Consider the following 16,271-nt stretch of genomic DNA (forward strand, 5'->3'; position numbering starts at 1 on the left):
AGCAGGGAAAACTGGAGCAAGAATGGAAAACCTCATGGTCACACTGAAGCAGTGTGCATTTTGCTTCTCCATAAGAGATGACTTCCAGGGGAAGATTTCCACCAGAGGATTACTGTGCTCAAAGGGCCATCTAGTGGATAGAGATCATATGACAGTCAAAAAGAGAAACAAGTGGAAATGCCCCAGGTCCTCATACGTGCAAAGCATGCGCTCTACCACTGAGCTACATCCCCGCTGAGAGGACACTTCCTCATCACACCTAAAAGCTTCAGGAGGGAGTGGGCTAAGTAAGGAAAGGGGTTTGCAGTAGTGCATATGAAAAAACATGACAACTGCCAAATTACATCTTACTACTTACAATGACAAAGTTAAAGCGCCAGGTCGATCTCATCACGTTGGTGCCTGAGACATCACATAATGTGACACAGCCATCTCGTATAGATGCCCCAGATTTGAGAAGTGTAGTTATGGAGAAAAAATAAATATATATATATATATATATATATATATATATATATATATATATATGTATGTCTTCAAACACCAAAATTGAGATAGCACCATTTCGCGCAGGAATTCCTCCAGCCGAAAGCCCACAAATGTTGCTGGATAGACTGACACCTCTTTGGATGTCCTTCTGTATTTGCTGGCTAGTGTAAAGCAACGTGGACCCACCACTCTATAGCTCTGCCGTCAAGAGTGTCCATAGCACACTGGGCAGATGTCGCTTCTCTAGGCAGACAAGCAGTGGAATTCTGCGGAAGGTCAATGGTGCTTCCATTGGTTTTGCCACTAGGCGATCCATTGCAGCCCTAGAATGAAGCATAGCCCGCTGAATACATTCAGGGTGTTCTGCGGTGGGAAAGGTCAGAGGGGGTGATAGTTGGTGAGCGTGCACAGCACCTCAGAATGACACCACTGCCTAGCAGGGGGACCGGTGGAGGCACTATTCTCAGCCAATGCCTCTCTGAACGAGTCTGCCTTGTTTCATCCCGGTAAGAGATCAGGCTAACGGGCTTCCAATGAAAAAAGCAGACATCAGACTGAAGCATGGTGCACCGTGCATGTCCACAATCATCGGCTCCAAAGAGAAGACGTTCAGGAACAGGATTTAGTATGGCAAAAGAACACATCATCCTAATTCCTATGTACAGTATAAAAAGCCCACAATTGAGGAAAAATATCACATGGAAATGCCTGGGATCGAACCTGTGGCCTCATACTTCCCAAGTATGTGCTCTACCACTGAATTACATCCCCACTGCCAGCAAGGAACTGTGAAATCTACCAGATGCTGGCTGGCTGCTTGGGACTAACAGCTCCCAGAACTGACGGTAACTGTCGAATTGGAGTTTCCAAATGGCAGACTTCATTTTAGAGCCACCTGTGTCTGGTTGTCCATAGAAACATGCAGAAAGGCTGCCCCCCCCCCATGCAATTCCCCTGACCAACTAATGAAAAATATCAATATGTTCAAGACTTTTGCTTTTAGAAGCCAGAGATAGGCCCCAGCAGCAGAGCTGGTAGGATATTCCAGCTCAAAACTAACAAGTTACAGAACCTGATCGACTTAGGTTGACAACAGAGGCACATCTGTGGCCACATCCAGTGAAAACAAATTATTTTTAAAGCTAGGCATCATATGCTACAAAGGTACAATGGTGGAGCTATACATTCGGAACCAAAACAATCGACTGAAAAGAAACGCAAGGCAATGCCAATCCTTTCACGATTCTGCACCGTTAAAACTGTGGTGTGATGTTTCTCTCTGTGCGTTTCTATTTGTAGTGATTGTGAAGGCATACAGGATGTTGACACTGGCAGGGACGCAAACCTCAGTGATATATTATAGGCAGGTTTGCCATACGGGCACCAGCGTTTTCTCAGACAAATAGATATGAATGTCGATGATCCTATAATCATGGCCCGAGTTGCAGTGTGAAATACAAAATAACCGGGACAAAATCACACTGATGTTTATGCAAATGGAGACGCCGGGGATTGAACCCGGGACCTCATACATGCGAAGCATGCGCTCTACCACTGAGCTACATCCCCTCGGTGTGCGGTGGGCCTGTCCTGCAGACATCTTTTCCTGGGAGAATTCTTCCGGTCAAAATATGCTGCCAACTGAAGCACTAGCAAAAGACCAGGGAAAACGGGAGCAAGACTGGAAAAGCACATGGTCAGCTGAAGCAGTGTGCATTATGCTTCTCCATAAGAGATGACTTCCAGGGGAAGTATTCCACCAGAGGATTACCATGCTCAAAGAGCCATCTAGTGGACAGAGACCATATGACAGTCAAAAAAAGGGAAACAATTGGAGATGCCAGGGATTGGACCCAGGGCCTCATCCATGCAAAGCAAGTGCTCTACCACTGAGCTACATCCCCTCGGTATGCAGTGTGTCTGTCCCGCAGACATAATTTTCAGGGAGAACTCTTCTGGTCAAAACATTCTGCCGAGTGAAGCACTAGCAAAAGAGCAGGGAAAACTGGAGCAAGAATGGAAAACCTCATGGTCACACTGAAGCAGTGTGCATTTTGCTTCTCCATAAGAGATGACTTCCAGGGGAAGATTTCCACCAGAGGATTACTGTGCTCAAAGGGCCATCTAGTGGATAGAGATCATATGACAGTCAAAAAGAGAAACAAGTGGAAATGCCCCAGGTCCTCATACGTGCAAAGCATGCGCTCTACCACTGAGCTACATCCCCGCTGAGAGGACACTTCCTCATCACACCTAAAAGCTTCAGGAGGGAGTGGGCTAAGTAAGGAAAGGGGTTTGCAGTAGTGCATATGAAAAAACATGACAACTGCCAAATTACATCTTACTACTTACAATGACAAAGTTAAAGCGCCAGGTCGATCTCATCACGTTGGTGCCTGAGACATCACATAATGTGACACAGCCATCTCGTATAGATGCCCCAGATTTGAGAAGTGTAGTTATGGAGAAAAAATAAATATATATATATATATATATATATATATATATATATATGTATGTCTTCAAACACCAAAATTGAGATAGCACCATTTCGCGCAGGAATTCCTCCAGCCGAAAGCCCACAAATGTTGCTGGATAGACTGACACCTCTTTGGATGTCCTTCTGTATTTGCTGGCTAGTGTAAAGCAACGTGGACCCACCACTCTATAGCTCTGCCGTCAAGAGTGTCCATAGCACACTGGGCAGATGTCGCTTCTCTAGGCAGACAAGCAGTGGAATTCTGCGGAAGGTCAATGGTGCTTCCATTGGTTTTGCCACTAGGCGATCCATTGCAGCCCTAGAATGAAGCATAGCCCGCTGAATACATTCAGGGTGTTCTGCGGTGGGAAAGGTCAGAGGGGGTGATAGTTGGTGAGCGTGCACAGCACCTCAGAATGACACCACTGCCTAGCAGGGGGACCGGTGGAGACACTATTCTCAGCCAATGCCTCTCTGAACGAGTCTGCCTTGTTTCATCCCGGTAAGAGATCAGGCTAACGGGCTTCCAATGAAAAAAGCAGACATCAGACTGAAGCATGGTGCACCGTGCATGTCCACAATCATCGGCTCCAAAGAGAAGACGTTCAGGAACAGGATTTAGTATGGCAAAAGAACACATCATCCTAATTCCTATGTACAGTATAAAAAGCCCACAATTGAGGAAAAATATCACATGGAAATGCCTGGGATCGAACCTGTGGCCTCATACTTCCCAAGTATGTGCTCTACCACTGAATTACATCCCCACTGCCAGCAAGGAACTGTGAAATCTACCAGATGCTGGCTGGCTGCTTGGGACTAACAGCTCCCAGAACTGACGGTAACTGTCGAATTGGAGTTTCCAAATGGCAGACTTCATTTTAGAGCCACCTGTGTCTGGTTGTCCATAGAAACATGCAGAAAGGCTGCCCCCCCCCATGCAATTCCCCTGACCAACTAATGAAAAATATCAATATGTTCAAGACTTTTGCTTTTAGAAGCCAGAGATAGGCCCCAGCAGCAGAGCTGGTAGGATATTCCAGCTCAAAACTAACAAGTTACAGAACCTGATCGACTTAGGTTGACAACAGAGGCACATCTGTGGCCACATCCAGTGAAAACAAATTATTTTTAAAGCTAGGCATCATATGCTACAAAGGTACAATGGTGGAGCTATACATTCGGAACCAAAACAATCGACTGAAAAGAAACGCAAGGCAATGCCAATCCTTTCACGATTCTGCACCGTTAAAACTGTGGTGTGATGTTTCTCTCTGTGCATTTCTATTTGTAGTGATTGTGAAGGCATACAGGATGTTGACACTGGCAGGGACGCAAACCTCAGTGATATATTATAGGCAGGTTTGCCATACGGGCACCAGCGTTTTCTCAGACAAATAGATATGAATGTCGATGATCCTATAATCATGGCCCGAGTTGCAGTGTGAAATACAAAATAACCGGGACAAAATCACACTGATGTTTATGCAAATGGAGATGCCGGGGATTGAACCCGGGACCTCATACATGCGAAGCATGCGCTCTACCACTGAGCTACATCCCCTCGGTGTGCGGTGGGCCTGTCCTGCAGACATCTTTTCCTGGGAGAATTCTTCCGGTCAAAATATGCTGCCAACTGAAGCACTAGCAAAAGACCAGGGAAAACGGGAGCAAGACTGGAAAAGCACATGGTCAGCTGAAGCAGTGTGCATTATGCTTCTCCATAAGAGATGACTTCCAGGGGAAGTATTCCACCAGAGGATTACCATGCTCAAAGAGCCATCTAGTGGACAGAGACCATATGACAGTCAAAAAAAGGGAAACAATTGGAGATGCCAGGGATTGGACCCAGGGCCTCATCCATGCAAAGCAAGTGCTCTACCACTGAGCTACATCCCCTCGGTATGCAGTGTGTCTGTCCCGCAGACATAATTTTCAGGGAGAACTCTTCTGGTCAAAACATTCTGCCGAGTGAAGCACTAGCAAAAGAGCAGGGAAAACTGGAGCAAGAATGGAAAACCTCATGGTCACACTGAAGCAGTGTGCATTTTGCTTCTCCATAAGAGATGACTTCCAGGGGAAGATTTCCACCAGAGGATTACTGTGCTCAAAGGGCCATCTAGTGGATAGAGATCATATGACAGTCAAAAAGAGAAACAAGTGGAAATGCCCCAGGTCCTCATACGTGCAAAGCATGCGCTCTACCACTGAGCTACATCCCCGCTGAGAGGACACTTCCTCATCACACCTAAAAGCTTCAGGAGGGAGTGGGCTAAGTAAGGAAAGGGGTTTGCAGTAGTGCATATGAAAAAACATGACAACTGCCAAATTACATCTTACTACTTACAATGACAAAGTTAAAGCGCCAGGTCGATCTCATCACGTTGGTGCCTGAGACATCACATAATGTGACACAGCCATCTCGTATAGATGCCCCAGATTTGAGAAGTGTAGTTATGGAGAAAAAATAAATATATATATATTTATATATATATATATGTATGTCTTCAAACACCAAAATTGAGATAGCACCATTTCGCGCAGGAATTCCTCCAGCCGAAAGCCCACAAATGTTGCTGGATAGACTGACACCTCTTTGGATGTCCTTCTGTATTTGCTGGCTAGTGTAAAGCAACGTGGACCCACCACTCTATAGCTCTGCCGTCAAGAGTGTCCATAGCACACTGGGCAGATGTCGCTTCTCTAGGCAGACAAGCAGTGGAATTCTGCGGAAGGTCAATGGTGCTTCCATTGGTTTTGCCATTAGGCGATCCATTGCAGCCCTAGAATGAAGCATAGCCCGCTGAATACATTCAGGGTGTTCTGCGGTGGGAAAGGTCAGAGGGGGTGATAGTTGGTGAGCGTGCACAGCACCTCAGAATGACACCACTGCCTAGCAGGGGGACCGGTGGAGGCACTATTCTCAGCCAATGCCTCTCTGAACGAGTCTGCCTTGTTTCATCCCGGTAAGAGATCAGGCTAACGGGCTTCCAATGAAAAAAGCAGACATCAGACTGAAGCATGGTGCACCGTGCATGTCCACAATCATCGGCTCCAAAGAGAAGACGTTCAGGAACAGGATTTAGTATGGCAAAAGAACACATCATCCTAATTCCTATGTACAGTATAAAAAGCCCACAATTGAGGAAAAATATCACATGGAAATGCCTGGGATCGAACCTGTGGCCTCATACTTCCCAAGTATGTGCTCTACCACTGAATTACATCCCCACTGCCAGCAAGGAACTGTGAAATCTACCAGATGCTGGCTGGCTGCTTGGGACTAACAGCTCCCAGAACTGACGGTAACTGTCGAATTGGAGTTTCCAAATGGCAGACTTCATTTTAGAGCCACCTGTGTCTGGTTGTCCATAGAAACATGCAGAAAGGCTGCCCCCCCCCCATGCAATTCCCCTGACCAACTAATGAAAAATATCAATATGTTCAAGACTTTTGCTTTTAGAAGCCAGAGATAGGCCCCAGCAGCAGAGCTGGTAGGATATTCCAGCTCAAAACTAACAAGTTACAGAACCTGATCGACTTAGGTTGACAACAGAGGCACATCTGTGGCCACATCCAGTGAAAACAAATTATTTTTAAAGCTAGGCATCATATGCTACAAAGGTACAATGGTGGAGCTATACATTCGGAACCAAAACAATCGACTGAAAAGAAACGCAAGGCAATGCCAATCCTTTCACGATTCTGCACCGTTAAAACTGTGGTGTGATGTTTCTCTCTGTGCATTTCTATTTGTAGTGATTGTGAAGGCATACAGGATGTTGACACTGGCAGGGACGCAAACCTCAGTGATATATTATAGGCAGGTTTGCCATACGGGCACCAGCGTTTTCTCAGACAAATAGATATGAATGTCGATGATCCTATAATCATGGCCCGAGTTGCAGTGTGAAATACAAAATAACCGGGACAAAATCACACTGATGTTTATGCAAATGGAGATGCCGGGGATTGAACCCGGGACCTCATACATGCGAAGCATGCGCTCTACCACTGAGCTACATCCCCTCGGTGTGCGGCGGGCCTGTCCTGCAGACATCTTTTCCTGGGAGAATTCTTCCGGTCAAAATATGCTGCCAACTGAAGCACTAGCAAAAGACCAGGGAAAACGGGAGCAAGACTGGAAAAGCACATGGTCAGCTGAAGCAGTGTGCATTATGCTTCTCCATAAGAGATGACTTCCAGGGGAAGTATTCCACCAGAGGATTACCATGCTCAAAGAGCCATCTAGTGGACAGAGACCATATGACAGTCAAAAAAAGAGAAACAATTGGAGATGCCAGGGATTGGACCCAGGGCCTCATCCATGCAAAGCAAGTGCTCTACCACTGAGCTACATCCCCTCGGTATGCAGTGTGTCTGTCCCGCAGACATAATTTTCAGGGAGAACTCTTCTGGTCAAAACATTCTGCCGAGTGAAGCACTAGCAAAAGAGCAGGGAAAACTGGAGCAAGAATGGAAAACCTCATGGTCACACTGAAGCAGTGTGCATTTTGCTTCTCCATAAGAGATGACTTCCAGGGGAAGATTTCCACCAGAGGATTACTGTGCTCAAAGGGCCATCTAGTGGATAGAGATCATATGACAGTCAAAAAGAGAAACAAGTGGAAATGCCCCAGGTCCTCATACGTGCAAAGCATGCGCTCTACCACTGAGCTACATCCCCGCTGAGAGGACACTTCCTCATCACACCTAAAAGCTTCAGGAGGGAGTGGGCTAAGTAAGGAAAGGGGTTTGCAGTAGTGCATATGAAAAAACATGACAACTGCCAAATTACATCTTACTACTTACAATGACAAAGTTAAAGCGCCAGGTCGATCTCATCACGTTGGTGCCTGAGACATCACATAATGTGACACAGCCATCTCGTATAGATGCCCCAGATTTGAGAAGTGTAGTTATGGAGAAAAAATAAATATATATATATATATATATATATATATATATGTATGTCTTCAAACACCAAAATTGAGATAGCACCATTTCGCGCAGGAATTCCTCCAGCCGAAAGCCCACAAATGTTGCTGGATAGACTGACACCTCTTTGGATGTCCTTCTGTATTTGCTGGCTAGTGTAAAGCAACGTGGACCCACCACTCTATAGCTCTGCCGTCAAGAGTGTCCATAGCACACTGGGCAGATGTCGCTTCTCTAGGCAGACAAGCAGTGGAATTCTGCGGAAGGTCAATGGTGCTTCCATTGGTTTTGCCACTAGGCGATCCATTGCAGCCCTAGAATGAAGCATAGCCCGCTGAATACATTCAGGGTGTTCTGCGGTGGGAAAGGTCAGAGGGGGTGATAGTTGGTGAGCGTGCACAGCACCTCAGAATGACACCACTGCCTAGCAGGGGGACCGGTGGAGACACTATTCTCAGCCAATGCCTCTCTGAACGAGTCTGCCTTGTTTCATCCCGGTAAGAGATCAGGCTAACGGGCTTCCAATGAAAAAAGCAGACATCAGACTGAAGCATGGTGCACCGTGCATGTCCACAATCATCGGCTCCAAAGAGAAGACGTTCAGGAACAGGATTTAGTATGGCAAAAGAACACATCATCCTAATTCCTATGTACAGTATAAAAAGCCCACAATTGAGGAAAAATATCACATGGAAATGCCTGGGATCGAACCTGTGGCCTCATACTTCCCAAGTATGTGCTCTACCACTGAATTACATCCCCACTGCCAGCAAGGAACTGTGAAATCTACCAGATGCTGGCTGGCTGCTTGGGACTAACAGCTCCCAGAACTGACGGTAACTGTCGAATTGGAGTTTCCAAATGGCAGACTTCATTTTAGAGCCACCTGTGTCTGGTTGTCCATAGAAACATGCAGAAAGGCTGCCCCCCCCCATGCAATTCCCCTGACCAACTAATGAAAAATATCAATATGTTCAAGACTTTTGCTTTTAGAAGCCAGAGATAGGCCCCAGCAGCAGAGCTGGTAGGATATTCCAGCTCAAAACTAACAAGTTACAGAACCTGATCGACTTAGGTTGACAACAGAGGCACATCTGTGGCCACATCCAGTGAAAACAAATTATTTTTAAAGCTAGGCATCATATGCTACAAAGGTACAATGGTGGAGCTATACATTCGGAACCAAAACAATCGACTGAAAAGAAACGCAAGGCAATGCCAATCCTTTCACGATTCTGCACCGTTAAAACTGTGGTGTGATGTTTCTCTCTGTGCATTTCTATTTGTAGTGATTGTGAAGGCATACAGGATGTTGACACTGGCAGGGACGCAAACCTCAGTGATATATTATAGGCAGGTTTGCCATACGGGCACCAGCGTTTTCTCAGACAAATAGATATGAATGTCGATGATCCTATAATCATGGCCCGAGTTGCAGTGTGAAATACAAAATAACCGGGACAAAATCACACTGATGTTTATGCAAATGGAGATGCCGGGGATTGAACCCGGGACCTCATACATGCGAAGCATGCGCTCTACCACTGAGCTACATCCCCTCGGTGTGCGGTGGGCCTGTCCTGCAGACATCTTTTCCTGGGAGAATTCTTCCGGTCAAAATATGCTGCCAACTGAAGCACTAGCAAAAGACCAGGGAAAACGGGAGCAAGACTGGAAAAGCACATGGTCAGCTGAAGCAGTGTGCATTATGCTTCTCCATAAGAGATGACTTCCAGGGGAAGTATTCCACCAGAGGATTACCATGCTCAAAGAGCCATCTAGTGGACAGAGACCATATGACAGTCAAAAAAAGGGAAACAATTGGAGATGCCAGGGATTGGACCCAGGGCCTCATCCATGCAAAGCAAGTGCTCTACCACTGAGCTACATCCCCTCGGTATGCAGTGTGTCTGTCCCGCAGACATAATTTTCAGGGAGAACTCTTCTGGTCAAAACATTCTGCCGAGTGAAGCACTAGCAAAAGAGCAGGGAAAACTGGAGCAAGAATGGAAAACCTCATGGTCACACTGAAGCAGTGTGCATTTTGCTTCTCCATAAGAGATGACTTCCAGGGGAAGATTTCCACCAGAGGATTACTGTGCTCAAAGGGCCATCTAGTGGATAGAGATCATATGACAGTCAAAAAGAGAAACAAGTGGAAATGCCCCAGGTCCTCATACGTGCAAAGCATGCGCTCTACCACTGAGCTACATCCCCGCTGAGAGGACACTTCCTCATCACACCTAAAAGCTTCAGGAGGGAGTGGGCTAAGTAAGGAAAGGGGTTTGCAGTAGTGCATATGAAAAAACATGACAACTGCCAAATTACATCTTACTACTTACAATGACAAAGTTAAAGCGCCAGGTCGATCTCATCACGTTGGTGCCTGAGACATCACATAATGTGACACAGCCATCTCGTATAGATGCCCCAGATTTGAGAAGTGTAGTTATGGAGAAAAAATAAATATATATATATTTATATATATATATATGTATGTCTTCAAACACCAAAATTGAGATAGCACCATTTCGCGCAGGAATTCCTCCAGCCGAAAGCCCACAAATGTTGCTGGATAGACTGACACCTCTTTGGATGTCCTTCTGTATTTGCTGGCTAGTGTAAAGCAACGTGGACCCACCACTCTATAGCTCTGCCGTCAAGAGTGTCCATAGCACACTGGGCAGATGTCGCTTCTCTAGGCAGACAAGCAGTGGAATTCTGCGGAAGGTCAATGGTGCTTCCATTGGTTTTGCCATTAGGCGATCCATTGCAGCCCTAGAATGAAGCATAGCCCGCTGAATACATTCAGGGTGTTCTGCGGTGGGAAAGGTCAGAGGGGGTGATAGTTGGTGAGCGTGCACAGCACCTCAGAATGACACCACTGCCTAGCAGGGGGACCGGTGGAGGCACTATTCTCAGCCAATGCCTCTCTGAACGAGTCTGCCTTGTTTCATCCCGGTAAGAGATCAGGCTAACGGGCTTCCAATGAAAAAAGCAGACATCAGACTGAAGCATGGTGCACCGTGCATGTCCACAATCATCGGCTCCAAAGAGAAGACGTTCAGGAACAGGATTTAGTATGGCAAAAGAACACATCATCCTAATTCCTATGTACAGTATAAAAAGCCCACAATTGAGGAAAAATATCACATGGAAATGCCTGGGATCGAACCTGTGGCCTCATACTTCCCAAGTATGTGCTCTACCACTGAATTACATCCCCACTGCCAGCAAGGAACTGTGAAATCTACCAGATGCTGGCTGGCTGCTTGGGACTAACAGCTCCCAGAACTGACGGTAACTGTCGAATTGGAGTTTCCAAATGGCAGACTTCATTTTAGAGCCACCTGTGTCTGGTTGTCCATAGAAACATGCAGAAAGGCTGCCCCCCCCCCATGCAATTCCCCTGACCAACTAATGAAAAATATCAATATGTTCAAGACTTTTGCTTTTAGAAGCCAGAGATAGGCCCCAGCAGCAGAGCTGGTAGGATATTCCAGCTCAAAACTAACAAGTTACAGAACCTGATCGACTTAGGTTGACAACAGAGGCACATCTGTGGCCACATCCAGTGAAAACAAATTATTTTTAAAGCTAGGCATCATATGCTACAAAGGTACAATGGTGGAGCTATACATTCGGAACCAAAACAATCGACTGAAAAGAAACGCAAGGCAATGCCAATCCTTTCACGATTCTGCACCGTTAAAACTGTGGTGTGATGTTTCTCTCTGTGCATTTCTATTTGTAGTGATTGTGAAGGCATACAGGATGTTGACACTGGCAGGGACGCAAACCTCAGTGATATATTATAGGCAGGTTTGCCATACGGGCACCAGCGTTTTCTCAGACAAATAGATATGAATGTCGATGATCCTATAATCATGGCCCGAGTTGCAGTGTGAAATACAAAATAACCGGGACAAAATCACACTGATGTTTATGCAAATGGAGATGCCGGGGATTGAACCCGGGACCTCATACATGCGAAGCATGCGCTCTACCACTGAGCTACATCCCCTCGGTGTGCGGCGGGCCTGTCCTGCAGACATCTTTTCCTGGGAGAATTCTTCCGGTCAAAATATGCTGCCAACTGAAGCACTAGCAAAAGACCAGGGAAAACGGGAGCAAGACTGGAAAAGCACATGGTCAGCTGAAGCAGTGTGCATTATGCTTCTCCATAAGAGATGACTTCCAGGGGAAGTATTCCACCAGAGGATTACCATGCTCAAAGAGCCATCTAGTGGACAGAGACCATATGACAGTCAAAAAAAGAGAAACAATTGGAGATGCCAGGGATTGGACCCAGGGCCTCATCCATGCAAAGCAAGTGCTCTACCACTGAGCTACATCCCCTCGGTATGCAGTGTGTCTGTCCCGCAGACATAATTTTCAGGGAGAACTCTTCTGGTCAAAACATTCTGCCGAGTGAAGCACTAGCAAAAGAGCAGGGAAAACTGGAGCAAGAATGGAAAACCTCATGGTCACACTGAAGCAGTGTGCATTTTGCTTCTCCATAAGAGATGACTTCCAGGGGAAGATTTCCACCAGAGGATTACTGTGCTCAAAGGGCCATCTAGTGGATAGAGATCATATGACAGTCAAAAAGAGAAACAAGTGGAAATGCCCCAGGTCCTCATACGTGCAAAGCATGCGCTCTACCACTGAGCTACATCCCCGCTGAGAGGACACTTCCTCATCACACCTAAAAGCTTCAGGAGGGAGTGGGCTAAGTAAGGAAAGGGGTTTGCAGTAGTGCATATGAAAAAACATGACAACTGCCAAATTACATCTTACTACTTACAATGACAAAGTTAAAGCGCCAGGTCGATCTCATCACGTTGGTGCCTGAGACATCACATAATGTGACACAGCCATCTCGTATAGATGCCCCAGATTTGAGAAGTGTAGTTATGGAGAAAAAATAAATATATATATATATATATATATATATATATATATATGTATGTCTTCAAACACCAAAATTGAGATAGCACCATTTCGCGCAGGAATTCCTCCAGCCGAAAGCCCACAAATGTTGCTGGATAGACTGACACCTCTTTGGATGTCCTTCTGTATTTGCTGGCTAGTGTAAAGCAACGTGGACCCACCACTCTATAGCTCTGCCGTCAAGAGTGTCCATAGCACACTGGGCAGATGTCGCTTCTCTAGGCAGACAAGCAGTGGAATTCTGCGGAAGGTCAATGGTGCTTCCATTGGTTTTGCCACTAGGCGATCCATTGCAGCCCTAGAATGAAGCATAGCCCGCTGAATACATTCAGGGTGTTCTGCGGTGGGAAAGGTCAGAGGGGGTGATAGTTGGTGAGCGTGCACAGCACCTCAGAATGACACCACTGCCTAGCAGGGGGACCGGTGGAGACACTATTCTCAGCCAATGCCTCTCTGAACGAGTCTGCCTTGTTTCATCCCGGTAAGAGATCAGGCTAACGGGCTTCCAATGAAAAAAGCAGACATCAGACTGAAGCATGGTGCACCGTGCATGTCCACAATCATCGGCTCCAAAGAGAAGACGTTCAGGAACAGGATTTAGTATGGCAAAAGAACACATCATCCTAATTCCTATGTACAGTATAAAAAGCCCACAATTGAGGAAAAATATCACATGGAAATGCCTGGGATCGAACCTGTGGCCTCATACTTCCCAAGTATGTGCTCTACCACTGAATTACATCCCCACTGCCAGCAAGGAACTGTGAAATCTACCAGATGCTGGCTGGCTGCTTGGGACTAACAGCTCCCAGAACTGACGGTAACTGTCGAATTGGAGTTTCCAAATGGCAGACTTCATTTTAGAGCCACCTGTGTCTGGTTGTCCATAGAAACATGCAGAAAGGCTGCCCCCCCCCATGCAATTCCCCTGACCAACTAATGAAAAATATCAATATGTTCAAGACTTTTGCTTTTAGAAGCCAGAGATAGGCCCCAGCAGCAGAGCTGGTAGGATATTCCAGCTCAAAACTAACAAGTTACAGAACCTGATCGACTTAGGTTGACAACAGAGGCACATCTGTGGCCACATCCAGTGAAAACAAATTATTTTTAAAGCTAGGCATCATATGCTACAAAGGTACAATGGTGGAGCTATACATTCGGAACCAAAACAATCGACTGAAAAGAAACGCAAGGCAATGCCAATCCTTTCACGATTCTGCACCGTTAAAACTGTGGTGTGATGTTTCTCTCTGTGCATTTCTATTTGTAGTGATTGTGAAGGCATACAGGATGTTGACACTGGCAGGGACGCAAACCTCAGTGATATATTATAGGCAGGTTTGCCATACGGGCACCAGCGTTTTCTCAGACAAATAGATATGAATGTCGATGATCCTATAATCATGGCCCGAGTTGCAGTGTGAAATACAAAATAACCGGGACAAAATCACACTGATGTTTATGCAAATGGAGATGCCGGGGATTGAACCCGGGACCTCATACATGCGAAGCATGCGCTCTACCACTGAGCTACATCCCCTCGGTGTGCGGTGGGCCTGTCCTGCAGACATCTTTTCCTGGGAGAATTCTTCCGGTCAAAATATGCTGCCAACTGAAGCACTAGCAAAAGACCAGGGAAAACGGGAGCAAGACTGGAAAAGCACATGGTCAGCTGAAGCAGTGTGCATTATGCTTCTCCATAAGAGATGACTTCCAGGGGAAGTATTCCACCAGAGGATTACCATGCTCAAAGAGCCATCTAGTGGACAGAGACCATATGACAGTCAAAAAAAGGGAAACAATTGGAGATGCCAGGGATTGGACCCAGGGCCTCATCCATGCAAAGCAAGTGCTCTACCACTGAGCTACATCCCCTCGGTATGCAGTGTGTCTGTCCCGCAGACATAATTTTCAGGGAGAACTCTTCTGGTCAAAACATTCTGCCGAGTGAAGCACTAGCAAAAGAGCAGGGAAAACTGGAGCAAGAATGGAAAACCTCATGGTCACACTGAAGCAGTGTGCATTTTGCTTCTCCATAAGAGATGACTTCCAGGGGAAGATTTCCACCAGAGGATTACTGTGCTCAAAGGGCCATCTAGTGGATAGAGATCATATGACAGTCAAAAAGAGAAACAAGTGGAAATGCCCCAGGTCCTCATACGTGCAAAGCATGCGCTCTACCACTGAGCTACATCCCCGCTGAGAGGACACTTCCTCATCACACCTAAAAGCTTCAGGAGGGAGTGGGCTAAGTAAGGAAAGGGGTTTGCAGTAGTGCATATGAAAAAACATGACAACTGCCAAATTACATCTTACTACTTACAATGACAAAGTTAAAGCGCCAGGTCGATCTCATCACGTTGGTGCCTGAGACATCACATAATGTGACACAGCCATCTCGTATAGATGCCCCAGATTTGAGAAGTGTAGTTATGGAGAAAAAATAAATATATATATATATATATATATATATATATATATATATATGTATGTCTTCAAACACCAAAATTGAGATAGCACCATTTCGCGCAGGAATTCCTCCAGCCGAAAGCCCACAAATGTTGCTGGATAGACTGACACCTCTTTGGATGTCCTTCTGTATTTGCTGGCTAGTGTAAAGCAACGTGGACCCACCACTCTATAGCTCTGCCGTCAAGAGTGTCCATAGCACACTGGGCAGATGTCGCTTCTCTAGGCAGACAAGCAGTGGAATTCTGCGGAAGGTCAATGGTGCTTCCATTGGTTTTGCCACTAGGCGATCCATTGCAGCCCTAGAATGAAGCATAGCCCGCTGAATACATTCAGGGTGTTCTGCGGTGGGAAAGGTCAGAGGGGGTGATAGTTGGTGAGCGTGCACAGCACCTCAGAATGACACCACTGCCTAGCAGGGGGACCGGTGGAGGCACTATTCTCAGCCAATGCCTCTCTGAACGAGTCTGCCTTGTTTCATCCCGGTAAGAGATCAGGCTAACGGGCTTCCAATGAAAAAAGCAGACATCAGACTGAAGCATGGTGCACCGTGCATGTCCACAATCATCGGCTCCAAAGAGAAGACGTTCAGGAACAGGATTTAGTATGGCAAAAGAACACATCATCCTAATTCCTATGTACAGTATAAAAAGCCCACAATTGAGGAAAAATATCACATGGAAATGCCTGGGATCGAACCTGTGGCCTCATACTTCCCAAGTATGTGCTCTACCACTGAATTACATCCCCACTGCCAGCAAGGAACTGTGAAATCTACCAGATGCTGGCTGGCTGCTTGGGACTAACAGCTCCCAGAACTGACGGTAACTGTCGAATTGGAGTTTCCAAATGGCAGACTTCATTTTAGAGCCACCTGTGTCTGGTTGTCCATAGAAACATGCAGAAAGGCTGCCCCCCCCCATGCAATTCCCCTGACCAA

At 46.2% G+C, this 16,271-nt stretch overlaps 6 non-coding genes across 6 annotated transcripts; all 6 read right to left on the bottom strand.

Moving 5' to 3' along the window:
* Positions 1–1,986: 1,986 nt before the first annotated feature.
* Positions 1,987–2,058, bottom strand: TRNAA-CGC (transfer RNA alanine (anticodon CGC)). The gene has a single exon. It is a non-coding gene; the product is annotated as a tRNA-Ala (tRNA).
* Positions 2,059–4,460: 2,402 nt separating this feature from the next.
* On the bottom strand, positions 4,461–4,532 carry TRNAA-CGC (transfer RNA alanine (anticodon CGC)). Its single transcript has one exon. It is a non-coding gene; the product is annotated as a tRNA-Ala (tRNA).
* A 2,393-nt stretch (positions 4,533–6,925) lies between these two features.
* Positions 6,926–6,997, bottom strand: TRNAA-CGC (transfer RNA alanine (anticodon CGC)). Its single transcript has one exon. It is a non-coding gene; the product is annotated as a tRNA-Ala (tRNA).
* Positions 6,998–9,393: 2,396 nt separating this feature from the next.
* On the bottom strand, positions 9,394–9,465 carry TRNAA-CGC (transfer RNA alanine (anticodon CGC)). Its single transcript has one exon. It is a non-coding gene; the product is annotated as a tRNA-Ala (tRNA).
* Positions 9,466–11,858: 2,393 nt separating this feature from the next.
* Positions 11,859–11,930, bottom strand: TRNAA-CGC (transfer RNA alanine (anticodon CGC)). The gene has a single exon. It is a non-coding gene; the product is annotated as a tRNA-Ala (tRNA).
* Positions 11,931–14,330: 2,400 nt separating this feature from the next.
* Positions 14,331–14,402, bottom strand: TRNAA-CGC (transfer RNA alanine (anticodon CGC)). Its single transcript has one exon. It is a non-coding gene; the product is annotated as a tRNA-Ala (tRNA).
* Between the last annotated feature and the right edge of the window lie 1,869 nt (positions 14,403–16,271).

The sequence above is a fragment of the Ambystoma mexicanum genome (assembly GCF_040938575.1).
Source record: "Ambystoma mexicanum isolate Mex_15411 chromosome 12 unlocalized genomic scaffold, UKY_AmexF1_1 Mex_chr12_unloc.1, whole genome shotgun sequence".
In the NCBI taxonomy this organism is placed as follows: domain Eukaryota; kingdom Metazoa; phylum Chordata; class Amphibia; order Caudata; family Ambystomatidae; genus Ambystoma; species Ambystoma mexicanum.